The sequence below is a fragment of the Tachyglossus aculeatus genome, chromosome 5, assembly GCF_015852505.1.
Source record: "Tachyglossus aculeatus isolate mTacAcu1 chromosome 5, mTacAcu1.pri, whole genome shotgun sequence".
Classification (NCBI taxonomy): Eukaryota; Metazoa; Chordata; class Mammalia; order Monotremata; family Tachyglossidae; genus Tachyglossus; species Tachyglossus aculeatus.
The window spans coordinates 69,055,839-69,064,461 of record NC_052070.1 but is presented as its reverse complement, the minus strand read 5'-3'; the positions used below and the strand labels follow the sequence as shown (position 1 = coordinate 69,064,461).

At 46.1% G+C, this 8,623-nt stretch overlaps 1 non-coding gene across 1 annotated transcript; it reads left to right on the top strand.

The window, feature by feature from the left end:
* Nucleotides 1-4,721: 4,721 nt before the first annotated feature.
* On the top strand, nucleotides 4,722-4,854 carry LOC119929299. Its single transcript, XR_005451431.1, has one exon. It is a non-coding gene; the product is annotated as a small nucleolar RNA SNORA7 (small nucleolar RNA).
* Nucleotides 4,855-8,623: the final 3,769 nt, after the last annotated feature.

Sequence of the window (8,623 nt, the reverse complement as noted above, 5' to 3'; positions counted from 1 at the left end):
ACAAAGAGGATAAGATACCTCTTCTTTGTGAGCCCTGTGTGGGCAGGGTCTGATGGTCTTTTACTTTGTATATCAATCGTATTTATTGAGTGTTTACTGTACTGTACTGTACTTAGTGCTTGGGAGAGTACAACACAACAATAAACAGACCCATTCCCTGCCCACAGTGAGCTTACAATCTAGAAGAAGACAAGCTTACCTACCTCAGCACCTAGTACAGTACTCACAATATCGCTAAATCAATCCATCAACCAGTGGCATTTACTTAGCCCTTCCTGTGTGCAGAGCACTGTCCTAAGTGCTTGGGAGAGTGTAATATAACAGAGTTGGTAGACACATTTCCTACCCACAAGGAGCTAAAATCTGCCCTTTATTCTCCATCCAAACTATTACCCTGATCCAAGCACTTACCATATCCTGCCATGTCTACTATCAATCAATCAATCAATCAATCGTATTTATTGAGCGCTTACTATGTGCAGAGCACTGTACTAAGCGCTTGGGAAGTACAAATTGGCAACACATAGAGGCAGTCCCTACCCAACAGTGGGCTCACAGTCTAAAAGGGGGAGACAGAGAACAGAACCAAACATACCAACAAAATAAAATAAATAGGATAGAAATGTACAAGTAAAATAAATAAATAAATAAATAAATAGAGTAATAAATATGTACAACCATATATACATATATACAGGTGCTGTGGGGAAGGGAAGGAGGTAAGATGGGGGGATGGAGAGGGGGACGAGGGAGAGAGGAGGGAAGGGGCTCAGTCTGGGAAGGCCTCCTGGAGGAGGTGAGCTCTCAGCAGGGCCTTGAAGGGAGGAAGAGAGCTAGCTTGGCAGAGGGGCAGAGGGAGGGCATTCCAGGCCCGGGGGATGACGTGGGCCGGGGGTCGACGGCGGGACAGGCGAGAACGAGGTACGGTGAGGAGATTAGCGGTGGAGGAGTGGAGGTTGCGGGCTGGGCAGTAGAAGGAGAGAAGGGAGGTGAGGTAGGAGGGGGTGAGGTGATGGACAGCCTTGAAGCCCAGGGTGAGGAGTTTCTGCCTGATGCGCAGATTGATTGGTAGCCACTGGAGATTTTTGAGGAGGGGAGTAATATGCCCAGAGCGTTTCTGGACAAAGATAATCCGGGCAGCAGCATGAAGTATGGATTGAAGTGGAGAGAGACACGAGGATGGGAGATCAGAGAGAAGGCTGATGCAGTAGTCCAGACGGGATAGGATGAGAGCTTGAATGAGCAGGGTAGCAGTTTGGATGGAGAGGAAAGGGCGGATCTTGGCAATGTTGCGGAGCTGAGACCGGCAGGTTTTGGTGACGGCTTGGATGTGAGGGGTGAATGAGAGAGCGGAGTCGAGGATGACACCAAGGTTGCGGGCTTGTGAGACGGGAAGGATGGTAGTGCCGTCAACAGAGATGGGAAAGTCAGGGAGAGGACAAGGTTTGGGAGGGAAGACAAGGAGCTCAGTCTTCGACATGTTGAGCTTTAGGCGGGAGGACATCCAGATGGAGATGTCCTGAAGGCAGGAGGAGATGCGAGCCTGGAGGGAGGGGGAGAGAGCAGGGGCAGAGATGTAGATCTGGGTGTCATCAGCATAGAGATGATAGTTGAAGCTGTGGGAGCGAATGAGGTCACCAAGGGAGTGCGTGTAGATTGAGAACAGAAGGGGACCAAGCACTGAACCTTGGGGAACCCCCACAGTAAGAGGATGGGAGGGGGAGGAGGAGCCTGCAAAAGAGACTGAGAAAGAACGACCGGAGAGATAAGAGGAGAACCAGGAGAGGACAGAGTCTGTGAAGCCAAGGTCAGATAGCGTGTTGAGGAGAAGGGGGTGGTCCACAGTGTCAAAGGCAGCTGAGAGGTCGAGGAGGATTAGGACAGAATATGAGCCGTTGGATTTGGCAAGCAGGAGGTCATTGGTGACCTTTGAGAGGGCAGTTTCCGTGGAATGAAGGGGACGGAAGCCAGACTGGAGGGGGTCGAGGAGAGAGTTGTTGTTGAGGAATTCTAGGCAGCGCGTGTAGACAACTCGTTCAAGGAGTTTGGAAAGGAATGGTAGGAGGGATATGGGACTATAACTAGAAGGTGAGGTGGGGTCAAGAGAGGGTTTTTTTAGGATGGGAGAGACATGGAGAGAGATGAGAGACATGGGAGAGAGATGAGAGAGAGAGGCTGTCTACTACAACAGCCTCCTTGCTAGCCTCCCTGCCTCCTGTCTCTCTCCATTCCAGTTCATATACTAATAATAATGACAACATTTGTTAAGTGCATACTATGTGCAAAGCACTGTTCTAAGCACTGGGGAGGATACAGGGTGATCAGGCTGTCCCACGTGGGGCTCACAGTCTTCATTCCCATTTTACAGATGAGGTAACTGAGGCACAGAGAAGTTAAGTGACTTGCCCAAAGTCACATAGCTGGCAAGTGGCAGAGCCGGGATTCGAACTCACGACCTCTGGCTCCCAAGCCCGTGCTCTTTCCACTGAGCCAAGCTGCTTCTATGATTTCACTCTGCTGCCCAGATAAGTCAATTCATTCATTCAATTGTATTTATTGAATTTACAGCCTAGTGGGGAGAGAATGACATTAATATAAATAAATGAATTACAGATAATTTTTCTAAAAAAAAAATCCGTTCATGTCTCCCCACTCCTCAAAAATCTCCAATGTTTGCCCATCTATGAATCAATTAATCATATTTATTGAGCACTTATTATGTGCAGAGCACTATACTATGCACTTGGGAGAGTACAATACCAGAGAATTAGCAGACACGTTCCCTCTACCTCTACACAAAACAGAATCTCCTTACCATTGGCTTTAAGACACCCATTCAGCTCTCCCCCTCTTACTTTACCTCAATGATTTCCTACTGCAATCCATTCTTCTCACTTCTCTAACTTCAACCTACTCACTATACCTCGATCTCATCTATCCCTCCACCAACCCCCTACCCATTTCCTTCCTCTGATCTGGAACTTCCTACCCACTTCGTATTTGACAGGCTATCACTCTCTCCACCTTCAAAACCTTACTGAAATCACATCTCCTCCAAGAGGCCTTCCCCAGCTAAGTCCTCATTTCCCCTTCTCTTTTTCCATTCTTTGTCACCAAAGTATTTGGATCTGTGTCCCTTAAGTACTTGAGAAACAGTGTGGCCTACAGTAAAGAGGCCAGACCTGGGAATTAGAGGACCTTAGTTCTCATTCCAGTGCCTACTTGCCTGCTGTGTAACCTTAGGCAAGTCACTTAACTTTTCTGTGCCTCGGTTACCTCATCTGTAAAATGGGAATTAAGATTGTCAGCCCCAGGTGGAATAGGGCCTGTGTCCAACCTGATTATCTTGTTCCCTCCAGACGGTAAGCTCTTTGTGGCCAGGGAATATGTCTGTTATACTGTTGTGGCGTACTCTCCCAAGCTCTTAGTACAGTGCCCTATACACAGTAAGTGCTCACTCTTTGTGGGCAGGGAATGTGTCTTTAGTTGTATTGTACTCTCCCAAGTGCTTAGTACAGTGCTTTGCGTGCATTAAGTACTCAATAAATATTATTGAATTGATTTATTGATCTACCTGTTGATGCACTTAGTACAGTACCTGGGACATAGTTAACCCTTAATAAATACCATTTACAAAAAAAGAAAAATAATTCACCTCACTCTCAGCCCCACAGCATTTATGTTATGTTATGTTATCAAAATTATTATTTTGATAATTTATTGTGTATCTCCCCCTCTAGCTCCTTGTGGGCAAGGAACATGCCTACCAACCCTATTGCATTGTACTCTCCCCAGAGCCTATTACAGTGCTGTACACACAGTGAGCACTCAATAAATGCCATTGATGAGTTGATTGCTCAGCCCCCAGTAAGCACTTGATAAATACCATTATTAACAGGGTTCATTGCTACCCTCCCTGTAGCACCCCACCGCACCCCAGATCGGGCCTCTGAAAATTAACAACACCCAAACACGTTACAAAATCAACCCAGAAATACCCTTCCTGCCAGGTTTCCTTGCTTAAGGACAGCATACACTCACCAACCTTCTCTCCTAGCTAGCCCCCTCTGATAACTCATTCAGTCCTTAATGCTGGAGCTAGCATGTGTTTTCCATCAGGATTTCAGTCATAAGCCTGTATTAAAAAAAAAAAGAAAAAAAAGAACATGATCACTGGATGTTAAAATTCCAAGACATACTCCTACTTCTTGAATTTACTGTGGAACAAATAAAGGAGGGAACTTGCCTTTTATAGATGCAGGTTCTTCCAGGCCCAAAGCCTATACCACAGTCTATGCCTGCTAAACTTTCATTACTCCCCCACTGCTCCTAATCCAGAGGTTCACTTCCATGGAAAAACCAGCAGTTACACATAGTTCTCAAGGCACAGGAGACACCTCCTTCTGGAATAGCTCCAGCAGTGATCATCACCATCAAAGGCATTCATTCATTCAACTATAATTATTAATCACCCACCTTGTGCAGAGCACTATTCTAAGCACTTGGGAAAGTACAATGCAAAAATAAACAGTGACATTCCCTGCCCACAACGAGCTCACAGTCTACAAGGGGGGAGACAGACATCAATACAAATAAATAAAATGACAGATAAATACATAGGTGCTGTGAGGCTGGGATAGCAGAGGAGAGCAAAGGGAGCAAATCAGGGCAATGCAGAAGGGAGTGGGAGATGAGGAAAAGCAGGGCTTAGCCTGGGAAGACCCCTTTCAGGGTCACATCTGGAGAGTTTCCAGTACTCTACCAGTCTCGACTACAGTAGGGTCAGGCAGAGGCCTACCATTCCACTCCTAGCTGGGCCAGTGGCTAGCGAGTGGAAGGCAATCTGCTACAAGTCAAAACTCCCCTTTACTGGGCAGCAGCAGCATGGGAGAGAGTCTAAGGAGGAGGCTCGAGTTGACTGCGCGGAAGGAGGCAATTGTAAACCACTTCTGTATTTTTACCTAGAAGATTCTCGGATACAGTCCCAGAATGATTGCAGATGGAGTCAGGATGTTCTGGGAGAAGTGTGTCCATGGTGTCTATGGGTCGAAGGCGACTTGATGGCATAAGACAAGTCTGAGAAGGCATCTTGGAAGAGGTGTGCCTTCAGTAACGCTTTGAAGGGGGGGAAAGTAATAGTTTGTCAGATTTAAGGAGACAAGGCCAGAGGCAGGACGTGGGCCAGGTGTTGGTGGCAAGACAGGTGGGACTGAGGCACAGTGAGAACACTGTACTAAGCACTTGGGAGAGAACAATACAACAGAGTTGGTAGACACATTCCCTGACTAAAGTGACCTTGTAGGCTAGAGGAAAATGAACTCTGACTGGAGGCAAAGGTGCTAGCTTTCCATTTAGTCATTCATTCAGTCAATTGTATTTATTGAGCATTTACTGTGTGCAAAGCACTGTACTAAGCACTTGGGAGAGTATAATACAACAATAAACAGGCACATTCCCTGCCCACAACAAACCTTAAGTCTACAGTTAAGAGTGCCGGGCACAGAAAGCGGCGGTGATTTGTGGGGCGGAGGGACGGGAGGTTGAAAGACTGAAAAGCAGTGTGGCCTAGAGAAAAGAGCATGGGCCAGAAGTCAGAGAACCTGGGTTCTAATCCCAGCTCCACGGCTTGCCTGCTGTATGACCCAATCATATTTATTGAGTGCTTACTGTGTGCAGAGCACTGTACTAAGCACTTGGGAAGTACAAGTTGTTAACTTCTTGGTGCCTCGATTCCCTCATGGCAAAAATTCCCTCAAAGTCCTACTGAGAGCTCACCTCCTCCAGGAGGCCTTCCCAGACTGAGCCCCCTCCTTCCTCTCCTCCTCCTCCCCCTCCCCATTCCCCCGCCTTACCTCCTTCCCTTCCCCACAGCACCTGTATATATATTTGTACGTATTTATTACTCTATTTTACTTGTACATATTTATTCTATTTATTTTATTTTGTTAATATGTTTTGTTTCGTTGTCTGTCTCCCCCTTCTAGACTGTGAGCCCACTGTTGGGTAGGGACTGTCTCTATATGTTGCCAACTTGTACTTCCCAAGTGCTTAGTACAGTGCTCTGCATACAGTAAGCACTCAATAAATGCGATTGAATGAATGAATGAAAAATGGGGATTCAATAGCTGTTCTCCCTCCTATTTAGATTGTGAGTCCCATTTGGGATTGTGTATCTACAGAGAAGGAGCAGGATGTAGTGGATAAAGCATGGGCCTGCAAGTCAGAAAGTCATGGGTTCTAATTACAGCTCCACCATGTCTGCCACGTGACCTTGGGCAATTCATTTCACTTCTCTGTAAAATGGGGATTGAAACTGTGAGCCCCACATGGGACAGAACTGGGTCCAACCCAATTTGCCTGTATTCACCCCATCACTTAGTACAATGCTTGGCACAGAATAAGCACTTAACAAATACCACAATTATGAACCCAGCCCTTATTATGTGCCCGGCACATAGTACATGCTTAATTACCATAAAAAAACCCAAACAGCCCTACCCTACCTGGGACCCACAAGCAAACGGTAGGGGGAGTAGGTATCTTATCCCCATTTTACAGATTGGGAAACTGAGGTACAGAGAGGCTAAGTAGACCAGTGGCACCCCTAGAATCCTTGGAATGGAGACATTAGAGGTGGGTATATGTGATGTCCTGGGACTTGGGTTCAGGGTCTGGGGCACAGCATTTTCTCCCCCAAATTTTGGTCTGATCCCCAGGTCACAATGCACTCACAGTGAAAACAGCAGCTGGCTCGCACGCCTCATTATTGACCACTCTCAGCAGAGCCAAATCGCTGGCTGCCCAGAGTGACACATGTGAGAGATGTGACACTAGCCCAGGGGTCCAGAGTCTCTGATCTCTTGGCAGATTTGCGAGATTACAACAGCAGCCTTCAACCTGCCGAGTTCCCGGCCCAATTAATTTGTTCTTATTAGGTCCATGTGCCCTGAGAGCTTTAGTCATCTTAAATGGGAGGATTAGGTTTAAAACCTTGTCATGATTTTTAACACTGCCCAGCTTGTCTTGAAAATCTCCCTATTGTCCCTGCCAGAGGATGCTGCCTAAAAGCTTGGGATCTGGTGTCACGGGTGTAGGGTTCAGGGTTGGAGATAAGAGCCTCTTTCACGGTGGGGAGAAAGGGCTACTGGGGGCTTGATGCGCAGACACAGAAAGAACCACCTGCCCCCAGAGCTCAACCTCAATCGGCTCTAGTTAAAGTGACTTCCTCTGTGCCAAGCAGCATACCTGTGTGCGGGACAGACTGAAGGGGGGAGAGACTGGAGGCAAGGAGGCTGATACAATTGTCTAGCCACCATCTGGGCTAGAGCTCAGTTCCAGGCAGTGGGTCCTTGGTCCACAGGGAACTCTCAGTTTAAGAATTACAAGGGAAAGCCTGCTGGCAATGGACACGCAAGGTTACGAAGAAGTAAAAAAAAAAAGAAAATAATTGGTATTTAATTATGGTATTTGTTAAGTGCTCATTCCTTGTCAGGCACTGTTGTAAGCGCTGGGGTAGATATGAGCTAATCAGGTCCCACATGGGACTCACAATCTAAGTAGGAGGGAAAACAGGGACTGACTCTCCATTTTGTGTCGTGAAAACTCAAGAACAATGTGCCTGACACATAGTAAATGCTTAAAAATATCATTATTATTATTATTATTATTACAATAAAAACAACAAAGTATTGTGGTTAAAGGAGCAGAAGCTCAGGCCCATCACCACTTAAGTAGAGAAGTGGCATGGCCTAGTGGGTAGAGCACAAGACTGGGAGTCAGAAGGACCTGGGTTCTAATCCTGCCAGCACTGTGTGAACTTGGGGCAAGTCACAACTTCTCTGGGCCTCAGTTCCCTCATCTGTAGAATGGGGATTAAGTCTGTGAGCCCCATGTAGGACAGACATTCTATCCAACCCAATTTGCTTGTATCTACTCCAGCACTTAGTACGTGCCTGGCACATAGTAAGCATTTAAATACCATAATTGCTAGTTCAGAGTCTCCAACAGTCAGAAGAGCCACTGTCTCCAACAGTCTAAAAGTGATTTACAGTATGAGTCCTCTCACAGAAAAAGCGCTTTGGTCATTTTACCTTCAAGGGGATCTGAAAGTAATATCCGGATAATCAACAATAGTATTTATTGAGGACCTACTGTGTGCAGAGCACTAAGTGCTTGAGGGAGTGCAGAAGAAGAAAGAGGTACGATTCCTTCCTCAAGGAGCTCACTATCTAATATACTGGCAATGCTGGCTTCCTCTGAGAGTCGTGATGATTTTCAATCAGTCAGTCAATCATTCAATCAATCATATTTGAGTGCTTCCTGGGTACGTATCACTGGACTTTAGGCATGCTAAAGATTAATGTTAGGAAGATTTGCTATAACAAGCCTGGAAAAAGTCATGAAATGTGCTGATGAAACTATTGCCACAAAAATAGAAATTGTCAACTCTATGGTGCTTCCAGTGACAATGTATGGTTCCGAAAGCTGGACAGTGAAAAAAACAGGATAGAAAGAACATCGATTCTTTTGAAAAATGGTGTTGGAGAAGGCTTTTGTGAATACCATGGATTGCCCAAAAGACAAACAAATGGATTTTAGAGCAAAGTAAACAAAAGTGGTCTTT